General features: G+C 41.8%; 1 protein-coding gene and 1 pseudogene across 2 annotated transcripts in view; one reads left to right on the forward strand and one right to left on the reverse strand.

Annotated features, from left to right (window-relative positions):
• FGF13 (fibroblast growth factor 13) overlaps positions 1-16,699 on the forward strand; it is a 593,542-nt gene that overhangs the window by 87,550 nt on the left and 489,293 nt on the right. The gene's annotated exons all lie outside the window — the stretch shown is intronic.
• LOC102767343 lies at positions 3,682-5,206 on the reverse strand (annotated as a pseudogene).

A 16,699-nucleotide genomic window follows, 5' to 3' on the forward strand; every position in this document is an offset into this window, starting at 1 on the left:
ATAATTGACAAACATAATTGTATATCTATAATGTGCAATGTAAGATTTGATATACATATACAATATAGAATGATTACCAAGATCAAGATAATTAACACCATCATCACCTCACATAGTTAACATAGGTAACTTTTTTGTGTGGTGAGAATGCTAATGATCTACTCTTATCAACTTTCAGGTATACAATATCATATTATTAACTACTAGAGGTCTGGTACACAAAAATTTGTGCACTTGGGGGGTAGGGGGGGGTCCCTCTGCCCGGCCTGTGCCCTCTCGCAGTCTGGGACCACTCAGGGGATGACCATCTGCTGGCTTAGGCCCGCTCCCTGGGGGATTGGGCCTGAGATGGCAATCAGACATCCCTCTGGCAGCCCAGCAGCCCTCGGAGGATGTCCACTTGCCTGCGGGGAGCAGGCCTAAGCTGCAGTCGGCCATCCTTCGCGCTGCTGAGAAGGCAGGAGAGGCTCCCAACACCACAACCTGGCTGGGATAGAGGCCTGGTGCATGGGTGGGGTTGGCTTGTTTGCTCTGAAGGGTGTCCCGGATCAGGGTGGGGGTCCTGCTGGGGTGCCTGGACAGCCTGGGTGAGGGGCTGATGGGTGTTTTTAGGTTGGTCACACTCCCTTCAGGGGGTGGGGGGGCCCACTGGGGTGCCTGGCCAGCTTGGGTGAGGGGCTGATGGCTGTTTGCAGCTGGTCACACCCCCTTCAGGGTGGGGGTCCCCTCTGGGGTGCCTGGCCAGCCTGGGTGAGGGGCTGATGGCTGTTTTCAGGCTGGTCAAGCACCCCCCAAGTGGGGACCCTCACCCTATGGAGGTTTAGCTAGCCTGGGTGAAGGGCTGATGGCTGTTTTCAGGCTGGTCACACCCCCTTTAGGGTGGGGGGTCCCCCTAGGGTGCCTGGCCAGTCTGGGTGAGGGGCTGAGGGCCATTTTCAATCTGGCCAAGACCCCAGCAATAGAAGCTCCCAGCCTCTGCTTTTTTTATTTTTTTTATTCTGGGATTTATTTACCTTCTATAATTGAAACTTTGTAGCCTTGAGAGGAGCTCAGATGATGCTTGCTCCAGCTCCGTGGCTGCCAGCCGCCATCTTGGTTGGGTTAATTTGCATATAGTCGCTATGATTGGCTGGTGCGCCTGGTTTAAGGTGTAGCGAAGGTACGGTCAATTTGCGTGTTTGTCTTTTATTAGTGTAGATAGTCACCTGCTGTATGTTAGATCCTTAGAATTTATCCTTATTTATACCTCAAACTTTGTAGCTTTTGACCCATATCGTCCCAATTTCCTTTCTTCTTAGCCTTTGGCAACCACCATTCTATTCTCTGTTTCTACGAAATAGGCTTTTTAAAAAAGAGCACTCTTGAGGGTTGTGATGGTGCTGAGAATCCCCTAGCATTGCCTCTCTGGGATGGTAAAATTGTTCCCAGTTCTCTCTGGTGTCTAATAATATGATCATGGGGTTAATTTTGGAGCATCAGTCTCCAGAGCAAACCTTTGTCACACTAGCTGTGATTGTCTGTTCTGGCAGGAAGCCCCTTCTTGTGGTCACCTGACTACATCCTGCACACCTCTGCTCTGCACCTTTGTTCTGGCTGTTCCCACTAGTTGGGGTGTGTTTACTCTCTCTCTCTCTTTCTCTCTCTCTCTCTCTCTCTCTCTCTCTCTCTCTCTCTCTCTCGCTCTCTCTCTCTCTCTCTCTCTCTCTCTCTCCCGTCTTTTGAGAAATTACTCATTTGTAGCAGTCAACATTCATCTGTAGTTATCAAACGCTACTCTTGCTGTTTGAAGCAGGCAGGTATTTTAGTTCTGTTTAACTAGGTACTTACAAAATCGTTGGGATGAGTGGAAGTAGGGCCTGTAGTCTGGGTCTCCAGGAATGACACCCACACCACCAGCACTGAACTGGCACACCAAATGTAGCCACTTCTGTTTTCACATTCAGGGAGATGGGGAATAAGGAGGCTACTGCTACAACACTGGCTTTCAGGAACCACAGCTAGGACTGCAGTCTAGTGGGAGGAAGCCACCACCACAACCACTGAAATTGTTTCTGAACACCCACACAGACAATGACTGGACACTGGAACACTGCTGTGGAATATGCCATAGCTCCACAACTTTGCTTGTCAGGAGTGAAAAATAAAGCAAATAGGAAGATGACTTTTGCCTCATTCTATCTAGTCTTCCAAATACATGCATAATTAAAAATGAATAAAATGAAAATATATGTATAACTATACTCCAAATATAAATACAAAATATACAAATATGTTTGTGTGTGTGTGTGTGGTGTGTATGTGTATCTAGCTTACTGTTTCAGGCAGTGTTCTAAGCACTTTACATGTATTCTCTCAGTATAGAGTAGGTACGATTTCCTCAACTTCTAGATGCATAAACTGAGGCACAAGGGGATTAAGTAATTTGCAAAGATTGTAAGCATCTTCACCTATAAGACATATGTTTTTTACCTATGCCCCCACCATACTCCTAGAATAGTGTTTTTGCCCAAATGCTCAATAAATGTTTACTGAATTAATTGAAAATAGATGTATGTCATTGGAAAGTATCTTTCCTTCATTGGGTTTTAGTGTTCTCCTTTGAGATGTGAAGGGCTTGGCACCCTTATCTCTAAATTATTTTTAGTTTATATACCTGGGGGTTCCTTGGGTTGAGTTGCATGGCAGCCATAAGAATAATTACCATTATAGTTCTCTGAGTGCCAGGCACTATTATAAACACTTAATATGCATTGTTTCCTTTGAGCCTCTCAATAGCCCCATGAGAAAGTTATGGTCTTTGTCCATTCCTACTTCACCACATGTGAGTAAATGGGTAGTCAGAAGGAAGTCATTGATCCATGGCCACACCACTAATGGGTGGCTGAGCTCAAATGCCAACTCATTCCTACCTGATTCCAAAACCTACGCTCTTAACAACTGAGAAAGCTTTAGTTCTCTCAAAGAGAATTACATCGAAGGAACAGTTTTGTCTTCTTTTCCTCCTTCCCGTGTATTCTTTTTTTAAAAAATCCTCCTCATCATCACCCAAAAGCACATTAGGTCTCCTGGCCTGTATCTTATGGTTTTTACCCCTTTTCTTAGTATTGAAGTAAATAATATTTTTCTTGGTATGGGACACATGTGACATGTATTGACAGCTGATAAACTTTTTGTTGCTGGGATGGTTGTTAATAAACACTAATGACCTGGTCCCATCTCCCTGAACAGGGACAAATACCACCAGAACCTGTTTTTAATTGCTGTCAAGATAATAAAAACTAGAGAACACCATATTAAACAATTTATTCTTTGCATTGATTACCTAATATCCTTATTTTTTATAAAACTCACTTATTTTTGTAATAAGATAGTTAAAAACATTCTATATCACTTTAGGCTGAAAGATCCATGTTTATATGCATAGAATGAGATCTGAAAATACATACTAAAAGATATTAACCATGGTTATATGTAGGTAGTACAGTTAGGACTTTTTAGGTAATTCTATTTTCTTACATGCATAGTCTTATTTTTTCCTATCATGAATTTGTATGACTTTTGTAAGAACAGAACACCTTTGTGATCCTGTGAAGATCTTTGTGCTGGCAATGAGAGTTGTGTTGACTGAAGATATGGGAAGGGGGTTTTCCTTGTTCCCTGAGTTGCAACCATCTTTTTCCCTTAGAGGTGCTCTTCAGGCATAGTGATGGGTGCTTTGCTGATATTGATTTCCTCCTCCTCATCCTCCCCCTCTTCCTCCTGGAGTTTATTATCAGGAGTTTCCTTGTTTGCTTTCTGCCTTCTGAGATCTGCCTTGATGAATGCAGTGAGGGCTGCTCCAAGGGTGAGGAACACACACAGAAAGTTGTTCCCAGGCATGGTTCCATAGTGTTCGATAATCTGGCCCTGGGAGATGGTGAAGATGATCCTGAATACCTGGGCAGATACATTGAGGAGGCCAGATGACATGCCTTCTGATTCTGGGTACGTTACCTCCACAGCAAACTCAAATCCCAGTGGGAGCTAACCAGTCACAAAGAAGCCCATTATACCAGTAGTTATGAACACTACCCACAGGTGGCCCAGTTTCAAGGTCATTGTGTACACCACCATGCCCAACAGAGTCATGCTATAGACCACTAGGATTTTATCCTTATAGGTTTTGGACATATCCAGCCAGATGCCTGAGATACAGCCCATTCTACCGGGTAGTGCAATATCAACATGCAATTCAGCAGAATGGACAAGACATAAAAAGCTCCAGCATTCAGACCACAGGTGATCATAAGCATTATGAAGTTGAAGTTTTTGAAGAGCTGGACATGGAACTGAAGTATGAAGCATCAGAGGATTCCAAAGTATAGTTCAGGAATTGGGCCCTCCGGGGGGATATTTAGGCTTCTCCTTGAATATGATGATGACAAGGATGAAAACAAAGATTAGAAGCACCTCCTATTATACAGAACATGATGCTGATGTGATAGGTAAAGTTGTCCTGTTCTTCAATATTGGGTACCAAAGTGGGAAGTACCAAGAAACCAATTGCAATTCCAAGCTGATTGCCTCAGACAGCTATGGAGCAGGCCTTTGAAACCTCATTGGCCCCAAACCAGACTGAAGTGATGCAGGATGGCATGCCCAGGATGAAGATCTGGGCCACAGAGCAGATGACCTGGCCCAGTGCAGTGACTGCGGAGAGATGTGGCTTCAGGCTGCTCAACTTCACTTATGCCCCCAAGCAATTAAGAGAGGATCTGGTGAAGGAAATGGTGTGCAGGCCAATTTTTTCCAGCACCCAGGCCACCAGCAGTAGTAGAAAGATGTAGATTAGCATGTAGCACATGGACAGTCAGTCAATGGCAAAGGTACTGACCTGGTAAAAGTTCATGAAGACGTTACTGATGGAGCCATACTGGATCCACTGAAAGACATTGCACATTGAGTAGCAACTAAAGAACAAGACCACTGCCCATCTGTGCTTGTTCACCTTGATCATACTGAGGTCCTAGGGGCCTAAGCTACTGGAGTGGGCTGAGCTACTTGAGTGGGCCAAACCACTGGGTTGGGCCAAGGTACTAGGGTGGGCTGAACTTCTGGGGTACACAGAGAGGATGAGATGGGCAGATATGCTCAGGTATGCCTGGAGCTCAAACTCCTGTTCAGGGGTACCATTCCACTCCTCCAGGTTGGGATCTTCATTCACCATGACCAAGGTCTCTCCTAGAGCCCTAGACTGGTGCTGAGGACTCTGGCAGTACCCTTGGCTGGTCCCCTAAAGGTGAGACGGCACTTGCCCTAGTCTGTCCCAGAAGAAACGGAGACTTAAGCTTGCATAAGAGCCATAAATTGGTCTCCCAATGCTAACCTCCAAACCTTGGCCCCAACTTTTCTATAGGGAGTGCTGTCCCTGACTGCTGACCCTCAGGCCAGCTGCAGACCCTTCAGCCAGACCCTGGCCCTGCAGATGCCTTCATTACTTCTAAGTGTTCTGGCTAGGTAAAGCCTCTGGTCCAGGAGAGTTCTCTCCTTGCTTAGACACTTCACATGACATTTGGCTCCCAGGAGGCTTGGGCCTCACTCCTTAGGGCCCATGTGACCACCCTGCCCCCTTACCTAGCTCCCCTTCACCCGCTCCTCCAGCCCTCCCAATAACCTTGGGCCCAGCAGCCCAATTGTTTCATCACAATTTGCCTGGTGCATTCCTCCCCAATGCCTCAGGTTCCATGGAGACCACCTGGTTAACCCCCTGAACTGTCCCTCAAATTCATTTGCCCCCTCCCAGAGGATACACGAGAAAATCCTATTAGTCCCTCTGAGATAACTCTCCAAATAGGGTTTACTCACCTTGGTCTACATCTCCTGTGGTATAAATATTTATTTTAAACTCTCCTTCTGAAGATTCACTGGAGATTCAGACTTAGCCCTGGCAGATGGCCTGAGAGGCCAGATTTCATAACTGGATTCTTCTCTTCTCAGCAGTGAAAGATAAATATTTTATGATCAGCATATTTTATCGATGACCCAAGCCTTTCTGATTAGTTTCCATCTGTAGGGACTAGTTTATTTTGTTACCTTGGCTTTTTGAGATTTCTTGTATGTAATGTATTCATGACAACCAGTTGCTTTTGTTTCTGGAAACCCACCTTTGAGGGAAAAATTAAAATATGCTTTTCCCCAAAACCCCATACTTTTAGATGTGATAAAATAGCATCTACAAGCATTACTAAGGGGCCAGGTGCCAAATCTCTGTTTATCATACTTTGTTCTATTTGCCAGTTTACTTGTCCACACACCCCTCCTCCTCACTCTACTGTGTACTCCTTAAGGGCAGGTCTGTGTTTAAATCACTTTTATACCTCCAGGTTCTAATACATATTAAAAGTAAAATAACAATGGAAAATAACATGGTCTCTGCACAAATGATAATTTACAAGCTTCTGAGGTTTTTGGAAATATCTTGAGGCTTGCGTTCCTCATCTGTTCAGTAGGTGCAGTAGTGATTTCCAGAGTGGTTGCTTGGAGATTCTTGCTTTTCTCCCCCAGCATCTTCTTAGTCTTCTTGGTCTCCTTGTCCTTCAGGGTCATGCTTGCATCAACAAATCCTGACTCTTTCACATTTGGCAATGAAGAGTTTAAAATCTGTTTATAAAGAATGTAAAAACTCTGTTTTAACTCTATGTAGACGCTTTCACATGTTATCATTTCATTTGGAGTCCTTACTAGATCTTAGAAGTTGCCATCTCTGCTCACATATTCTCTGAATCTGAACCCAATAAAATAAATCATTAAAATATTCAATTCAGCTACCAGAATCAATAATGAGGACAAATATCTTGGAGGCCCAAATCAATTATCCTGTGCTCCCATTCCATCTGTGACAGCTGCTTCTCCACCTGGCCCTAAATGTTTGTAAGTACAGTGGGGCCTTGACTTACGAGTGTCCCAACTAACGAGTTTTTTGAGATACCAGCTGTCTCTCAGCCGATTTTTTGCAGTGAGTTGATAGAGTAATTTGAGTTAATGAGCTCCTTAACGAGCTCGGTCTTGGAACGAATTAAACTCATAAGTCAAGGCCCCCACTGTACAAGGGCCATAAGACCATAGTAAACAGGGGATTACAAAACTATGGCTTCTAAAAGTGAAGCCTGACTTTTCCTTTAGAAGTTTATGGCATTGGTATTGAACAAATTCATGTTGAAGATATAGAGATAAGTAGCACTGGACCTTGACCACCACCTCTGTGGCTGACAAGCTGGATGGCCTGGGTAAGTCACCAAACTGCTCTGTGATTCTGTGGAGTCATCTAACAAGTGAGGGTAATCAATCTTGAGTGCCTCTGTGGAGTTACCAGGCAGCTTAAGGACACCTCTGTGTATGGAATGTGCTCCATAAGTTGGAAGGTGCTGTCATGCACACCAGAGGGGTTACTCTTAGGATGGCTACTGGGTCACAAATCTTGCATTAGAGGTCCAAATTTGCTTCAGCTCCAGTTTATAAACATACATGACTAGCATGCGCATAGTTTGCTGACTTTTGACTTATACAATCCTGGTCACTCACATTACTTCTGGAATCCTGCTAGTGTCCAGAAAAATCAACAGTGCTTCCCCCTTGATGTATAACAAGTATGTGTATTTTTTTTACACAATAGAAATGATCTTGAAGACCTGAATGAAAATCGCATAGTCTTACAACTCATATTTACTTGAGGGAAGTTAACATTTTGCAAGGGCCTGTGATAAATTATTTTGTAAAAAAAAAAGCCCTTTTGTAATGGAAATAATCATATTCTATCTTTTAAGTTTAGATACTTATGTCATTTTTTCTTAGTCATGCCAGCCTGCAATGTATTCTAATGAATTGTAATGTAAAATAATGTTATACTATATTCTAAAAAGATGATGATGTAATTTAAGTGTTTAACAAATTAAAAGTTAATACTTATTAATTGTGATAGTAACTTTACCTGTTTATTGAGGGCTTGTTATATGCCCCACACTGTGCTATCTACTTTATATGCTCTATTTTATTGGAGCCTCAATATTTGATACATATAATGAAAGTGGGTTATAGTAGTTTATATTGTATAAATTTTGGAGCCTGAGGCATGGGACTGGGAGAGAACACAGAGGGTCTCAGGTTCAGAGGAGGATCCTGTGGCCCAGAAATGGAAATCAAGTTCCCTTGAGTCACTCAGCAAGTTATTGGAAAGGTTGGGATTAGAAAGGATGCTTTCCAGCTCCCAGCTCAGTGCATGTTTCCCCCATCACCCTGTCTCTACTGCTCACAATGGATGTGGATATATGGATGCCATATCAGTGCAGTTGCAGGTTAAAGAATGAATGAATCATCAATAAGTTTTATATTTTAAAGTGCCCAGCAGCCCTGAGTCCAGCACCTTTTGGACCTGAGATTTGTTTAAGACTGGTGAGAGTTGAGCAGATAAAGAATCCTACTGAAAAACAATCCTATATAATAAAGAGGTAGTATGCAAATTGACCCTCATGCCCTCACAAGATGGCTGCCTACAACCAGGCTGGCAGGAGGGTTAGTGAGGGATGACCAAATGACTGAACAAGCAGGCTGCATGGGGCAACCAGGCTGGCTAGGGGTTTAGTGAGGGGGGACCAAATGACTGAACAACAGGCTTTTGGCAGTTGGGGGGTGACCAGGCAGCAGGGGGGCGGGCAGTTAGGAGTGACCAGGCAGGTAGGCAGGTGAGCAATTGGGAGCCAGTGGTTCAGGATTGTGAGAGGGATGTCTGAATGCCGGTTTAGGCCCAATCCCCAAGGAGTCCTGGATTGGAGAGGGTACAGGCTTGGCTGAGGGGACCCCATGCATGAATTTCATGTACCAGGCCTCTAGTGTTAATATTAATAATGGCCTTGGTAAAATATAGTAAAGAAGAATAGAATTTCAAATGGAAGAATGTTGAAGGAAATAGAAAATCACACAGGACACTGTAGTGGGCCCAATATAATTTAAAGAAGGGTTGGGCAAATTTTATCTGTAAAGGGCCAAGGGCCAGATAGTAAATATTTGAGGCTATGCAATTCATATGGTCTTTGTTGCAATTACTGAACTTTCCATTGTAATATGAAAGAAGACATGGACTGTACAGAAACACATTGTCATGTCTGTATTCCAATAAAACTTCATTTATAAAACAGGTGGCAGGCTGGAATTGGTTTATGAACCATAGTTTGCTGACTTCTGACTTACACAATCCTGGTTCTATATCAAGGAGTGTGAGTTGGTGTGCTTCTGACTGCTTTGGGGTGTGTATTTTCCTTTTGTCAGGCAGGCAGGAAATGGCTAAGCCCAAGTTAGGTTAGAGCACTCCAATGTTGCCCAATGTTTCTGGTTACCTGTGTGTGTGCCAAAGGCCACATTTTTGGAGGGTATTTCTTACTGATAGACTGGCTATTAAGTTTCACTGTTCTTTTTGGAAACACAGCTTAAGACGTATTTTGAGCAGTGAAGTCATATCAGCTAATATGTCTCTTAGTGGTAACGAGAAGAAACTCCAGCCTTGGACTCCCTAAATACCAGGCCCTCCAAACTGCTCCTCTGAACTTAATGTCCCCATTGTTCTCTCTATTCAGTCAAAAGTATTTCTGAATAATGATTATAATGGTTAATATTTACTGAGGACATTCTATGTACCAGGCAATTTACCTGACATTAATACATTTTCATCATTGATTTCTACCAACAACTTTATAAGGCAGATACTATCATTTTCTGCATTTTGCGCAATTTTGACAATTGAGGCTCAAAGAGGTTTATGACTTCATCAGGGTCAAAGAGCAATTAATTTTCTGCAGCAGATCTAAACCCAGGCTGGGTATGATAAAGTCCATGGTCTTTACCACTCTACCACACTTTTATCTCTGCTCCAGGTTCTTGAGGACACAGTGAGTCATCTTCCTCTGGGTCTGAGAATGTTTTCTCACTTCTTCCTCTCCCACATGACTCCTGTCTGTCCTTGATTCCCAGTCTCAGGCCTGTAGCACTTTACACCCAGACTGCTGTAGTGACTCCTGACTAGCCTCTATTTAAAACAGCTCTATTGATATACAATTCACACACTATGCAAGTTGCAGTCTACTTAAGAACATTTTAGTCACTTCAAAAACAAGCCCCTAATAATAATAAAAAAAAAACAAGCCCCAAACTCTTTTCATATAAATGGAATTGCAGAATATGTAAACATTTGTGACTGGCTTATTTTGCTTAGCTTGTTTTCAAGGTTCATTATGCTTTCAAAGTTTGTCCATGTGGTAGCATATGTCAGTACTTCATTTTTTTATGGCCCAATACTATTCAATTGTATGATATACCATAGTTTTTTATTCTTTCATCTATTGATAGACATTTGGGTTGTTTCCACCTTTTGTATATTCTAAAGTAATTGGCCTCTTAAATGTATTCTGTACAGCACTTTCAGATCAATTTTCCTAAAGTGCAGCTCTTACCATGTCACTCCTCTGATTGAAAATAATCTCTATCACATGATCTCATTCATATGTAGAATCTAATGAACAAAATAAACTGATGAACAAAATAGATCCAGAGACATAGAATGATGGAACAGAATTTTGAATCTCAGAGGGAAGGTAGGGATGGGTGGGAAGAGATCAACCGAAGAACTTGTATACTTCTATGCATAACCCATGGACACAGACAGTAGGGTAGTAGAAGCCTGGGTTGAGGGAGGGCTATAAGGGGTCAATGGGAGAAAAAAGAGGACATATGTAATATTTTCAACAGTAAAGATTTTTTTAAAAGAATGTAATCTCTGATTTCTCATTGACTCTAGGACATTGTTTAAACTCCAAGCTCGGATGTTATTGTGGGAAAGTACCTGACAAGGAGTGAACACTTAATGCTGGGTTAAGAATTTTGAGGGAACTGTTCCTTACTCAGTATGGAGCCTTCTCACATTGATGAACTCTTTCTCATAATGATGGGCCCGTCCCACATCACTGCATCTTCCTGTGAACTCCCCCTTCCTTTCCATTATCCAGGGCCCTCCCATCTGTATTACCCATGTGGCGCTCAGCATGTGCTGCTGCACATTGGGAGAAAGATACTTCTCTATGTGTCTCATTTCCTTTCCTGATCTTGGAACCCCTTGAGGTCAGGGATCAAGTATGACTCGTAACAGTGGTCACAAGTGGTAATAATAATACCTATCATTTGTTGGAGGCATTGTTATGTGCCAGGCCCTCAGTTAGGTCCTTTCATTCCTTAACTAACAAGACTGGCCATCAGGGTAGGTGCTTTTATTTCAATTTCACAGATGAGGAAATAGGTTCTGAGTGTCTAAATAACTTGTATTTGGTGACTCAGAAGGTAAATGATAGAGCTCAACTCCATCTGACTTCAAATTTGTTCCTCCACAATGCTGTGGTGACAAGGACTCATTTTTCTCTTCCTGTCTCTCTTCTTCTTCCTCCTCCTTCGTCATTAGATATCATCACTCCCACTTGGCAGATGAGGAAATTAAGGTGCAGACAAGTTAGATGTCTCCTCCAGGGTCACATTCTTAGTGTATGATGACTCAGGACTTTAAAATTAGAACTTCTATCTGTAAGCATATTTTTATTTTCCCTGACTGTACTATGGCATTAGTATGTGTTGGGCCTCAGTGAGCTCTTTGATATTTGATAATTGTCATGTTATAAAACAGTAGGGAGGAGAGGATGCACATATATAAACAACAATAGGAACTATAAGATGCTCTATTATGACAAGGATTATAAATGCTATGAGAGCGTGGGCAATGGGGCGATAAGGACACATACATAATACATTAATCAATAAAGAAAAAAAAGTTAGCCCTGACTGGTTTGGCTCAGTGGATAAAGCTTTGGCATGTGGACTGAAGGGTCCCAGGTTCAATTCCTGTCAAGGGCATGTACCTTGGTTGCGGGCACATCCCCAGTAGCGGGTGTTCAGGAGGAAGCTGATCGATATTTCTTTCTCATTGATGTTTTTAACTCTCTATCGCTCTCCCTTCCTCTCTGTTAAAATCAATAAAATATATTTTAATTTTTTTAAAAAAGAAGAAAAAATAAATGCTATGCAAATTTGAGAAAAGTTATGAGCGCTTCATAGATGAGGGAATCCTGATGCTAGACCTTGAAGGAGGAATGAGCTTAGTGAGGCAGATAGTAGAAAGTGAAAGAGACAAAAAGATGGAGATAAAGAGATTAAAACCTTCCCATGGGGCCATTCTCCCAGTCCAATTTTCCACACTGACCCGAATTCTCTAACAGTCTTGACCTGTTCTAATTACTATTGGGACAGCTGTTATGAAAGAAACAAATAGTTGCATAATATGGACATGAGCATGTGGTTTTGTATTAAACTTATATTTTTCAAAGGGACAGTCAAGGACATTATACATTTGGATGATGTCTATCAGAATTGCTTTAAGTTCTATTTTAAATAAACTCGTTTTGGTGAATGTATCAACACAATTTTAATGACTTTAATTTGTGGGAGAGTTCACAAATTAAAGTGTGAATCTTGTGCAGATGTAGTTACAGCATGCTGTGGCTGCAAGTCAGCCCTCTCATAAGGCATTAGCCCTAAGCAAAGGCCATAGCCTATGTAGGTTCTCCTCTTCCCTTGTTTGGTTCCGTGTTGTGAATATGGAAGCAAATAGCACAAGCCTAAACTCTTTCTTTTTTATTGTTGACAGTAATACAGATGTCTCCTGTTACTTCCCTGCTTTGCCCCTCTCCACCCAGCTTCCACCCTACCACAGGCCTATACCACATTATTGTCTGTGTCCATGGGCTAATGTATATATGCACATATGTTCTTTGGTTAATCTCTTCCAGTCTCTCCCCGCCCCCCAATCCTTTCAACCTCTCTCCCCTCAGAGATCTGTGAGTCTCTTCCAAGCCTAAACTCTTGAATCAATCCAAGTTCAGGATAGCTCAATTTCTTAAGAAATCACAGTCCTATAGAATGCCTTGGCTGCATCTTCCCAGGAAGTCCTCCAAGAGACTACAAAAACTGAGAATAGCAAAGCCCATGTTCAATGCCTGGGTCTCTACCAAGGGAGCCTGGGCTGGGTTGGAAGCCTACCATTGCTTTAGGCTCCGCTTTGCATTTCTCTCAAAAGCCTTTCTCTTTCCTCAGAACAATCCAGTTGTAAATGCTACTTGAAATTCTAATGGTTTATCATTGCCTATCCAATTAACTTGTTTTTTTAGACTACGTTTTCTTCTCATCTTCTGAAATTGTTCTGTAATAGGGTCCAAGAGTTGTTTTAGGAGGTGCATCTGATGGTCTACTGAGATATTAAACAGTTTTTTAAATCTGCATTTGTTTTCATTTACTACAGTTTCAAAGTGAGTATATTGGGATCTGAATATATTTCTTTTTATTGCAAAATTATTGTATATTTATTCTGAAGATCTTATATTTCCTCAAATTCTATTTAGTTCTCTTGAAAGGCAAAGTAACACCCAATCTCCACTGAATATTTTTTCAAAAATTTTAAACTTGTTTCTCACTTAAAAATATGATATTGTGTTGGATTAAAAATCACAAATAATAGAATGATTTCAAAATAAATGCTGTAGTTGGAATATCAGTAAAATAAATCGCACCTGTTGTTAGATATTTACAACAGACTATTCAATAGCTTTTGGCTTAAAGGCTGATTAAAAAGTACATTTATTGATTTCTAAGTAAACCACTCATCTCTGGAGGCATAGTGGACTATTGGCTTCTTGTCAGAATAACTTTGAGGAGAATATGTCCTTTGGTTCTAATGCCAGCTTCTCAGTAGAGGTTGGAGTTGGTTCTCTGAGTCCACTGCATTCATGGTTTAGCAGCAAAGTTTCCTCAACGTTGATAAATTGATCAGTTTGAAGGTGCATGCGTCATGTTTGAGGATTGGTCAAACTCAGAGCACAGCCTTACAAAAAATTGTTCCTTTACCAAAACTGGCACCAAGTTACTTGAAAGACACACAAAAGCTGGTATAAGATTAGCATGAACAGAGCTGAGGAGTATACCTACAAGAGAGTTTAAGAGGAAAATTAAATATTGATTGTACAAAATAATTTCAATCTCAAAAATAAAAAAAAAATATTTTAATCATCTGTTACCATAGCAGGACTAAAGGAGATGGATGTCACCCACTTCTTGTTATGAAAGAAAAAAGGGAATGGAGTCTGAACGAGAGGAATAGACTTGAAAAAACCTCTTAGCTTCTGAAGAAGAGTAATCCTGAAGTGGTCCTTTTAAGTAAGGATGATAAATGTAAATTAATGGTTTAGACACCACTGATACTAATATACATTAAATATAATTGATTATGATATTTGATATAATTACATGTCATATAAAAATAGAATGCTCCTCTTGCTTGATCTTTTCAATGTGTCTTATAAAGATACTAGCTAAGGCATAGCAACTATTTTTCTTGGCTTGTGGTATTGTGGGAAAAGAGCAGAGGATGGACAGCAGTATATCAATTTCTTCCACTTGGGCCAAGGAATGTAGATCATGTATAAAGTTAGCAATGCCCATTTCCCTTTTGCCATACTAATGATCACATCCCTACATTGAGGATTTGTGTCTGAGATTTTTCTTTTCAAAAAAGTGGGGATAATCATGAAGTGTTTCACTTTATTGGCTAGTGGATGAACCTATTGTTTGCAGGTGTTCATGCTTTTAAAAGGGGGGGAAAAACACCACTCTTCCTCTTCCTTGTATCACAGCTCCCTGAGAGGGCACCTTAGCTGGGCCCTTGAAGTGCCAAGTTTCTACATGGTAGTCTGCCTTCCCTGAGTTGGCTATCTTTTAGGTCTTCTGATGAAATTCCTAGTGTTGTTTATTGTTGGTGCTGCTCAGAGTTTCCCCACTCTCATTCTTATCTGCCTGTTATCATCCCTCGTCCCTGTTTCCTCTTTTCTTTTATTTCTTCCTCTCTCTTCTTTCATTTCTTCATTTCTCTCACTTGTAGGTGCTAGCATATCCTGATTGAGGTAGTTGTTTGGTAGCTTTTCCCCACTTCCATGATCTCCTGCATGTGTGTCCTTAGTACATTGTCTATTGACCATAGTAAAGCTGTGTTTCAAGCTGAGGCCATCTCAGCCCTCCTTACACTCAAGTCTGCCTCTCAGTTGGTGCCAGTACTTCAGGTTATAGTTCCAGGCTTTTTTGACTTAATTAATCTAGGAGTAAGTTGTCATTTTCATGACCAGAGTTGTCTTCTAACATAGCAGTTTTCACATATTTTTGGTTTATTTGTTTTGCTTTGTATTCTTCTAACAGTAAATCTTATACTCTCTGAAATCTTATGCCAAGTCCAATATTTCTAACAGGTTGGATTGGAGCTACTTTGCTTGAACTTTTGGTGGAATTCAGTGCTTGCTTTCTCTTGCTCCCACCTTAGGGGCCCAATGAGGGATTCGTGAAGAGTACTATGGTTCTTCATAGCAGGGTTTGATATACCCCAGAGCTTGTCCCCTCTTTTAATTCATAGGTGGGGGCAGGGGAGAGGACATTGTACAGAAAAGGAGAGAAAGTTAAAGTATTGTATGACTAGGAGCCTAGTCATTGATCCTGAATGAAACAAAGGCACAAACCTCAAGTCTACATTTGTATCAGTATTCTGACAGCTGTCAGCCCTTCTTGGGGCTTAGGTGTAGTAGAATCATTGTTCTTTTGAGACAGGAAAAAAAACCCTAACACTATTCCCTTCATCAAAAAACCCCAGACAGAATCAGCCATACACAGCAGTTTGGCAGGTTATTATGCCCTTGATGAAGATTAGTTAAATGAGTAAGATTTGTTCTTATCTTATAATGAGGTGGTTGTTTTCAACTGTTATTTCAAGAAGAGAGGTTAGATCAGTCAGACCCAGCAAACAAATACTAACTTGATTCATCTGGTTATGTCATTAAAAGGCCAGGGCTAAGATGGGTGTGCTTATAGGCACTGAGTTGCCAGAGGAAGCAAGGAAGGGAGCAAAGAGACCACCATGGTGGGGTGGGGAGAATAAAGAGAGCAGCTCCACTCTCTACTGTTAGGAGGTACAAAGTCAGGCTGTCAGGAAAGGGGCTCTGGCCCAAAGGTTGCTCATATTGGGGAGACCGCATTGACAGAGTGGTGAGGGGTAGTTCTATCCTCTTTTTAGACTCCTTTTAGTTCTGGATTGTATAGTGGGCTCCCTCTAACAACTCTCAGCTGGTTATCCTCACCATTATTTCCCTGTTTGAAGCCCTCCTCTTTCTAATCTAAACTCTCAGGAAAGCACAGCAGTGATCTTTCTGCCTCCATACTCTCTGATTGTTTAGTTTTTATTTATTTATATTATTTATTTTATTTTTATTGAATTTATTGAGGTAACAGGCACAACAGTATGGTCATAGCCAGAGGGAAAGGAGGTGGGGGGAAGTGATTGTTATTTAATGTTTATGGAGAAATATATATATATTAGAGGCCCGGTACACAAAAATTTGTGCACTCAAGGGGGAGGAGGGGTCCCTCAGCCTGGCCTGTGCCCTCTCACAGTCTGGGACCCCTCAGGAGATAACGACCTGCTGGCTTAGGACTGCTCCCGGGTGGCAGAGGGCAGGCCCAATCCCTAGGTGCAGCCCCTGGTCGGGCTCAGAGCAGGGCCAATTGGGGAGTTGGGGCGCCACCCCCTGTCATGCACAGAGCA

The sequence above is a fragment of the Myotis davidii genome, unplaced genomic scaffold (assembly GCF_000327345.1).
Source record: "Myotis davidii unplaced genomic scaffold, ASM32734v1 scaffold690, whole genome shotgun sequence".
Lineage (NCBI taxonomy): Eukaryota > Metazoa > Chordata > Mammalia > Chiroptera > Vespertilionidae > Myotis > Myotis davidii.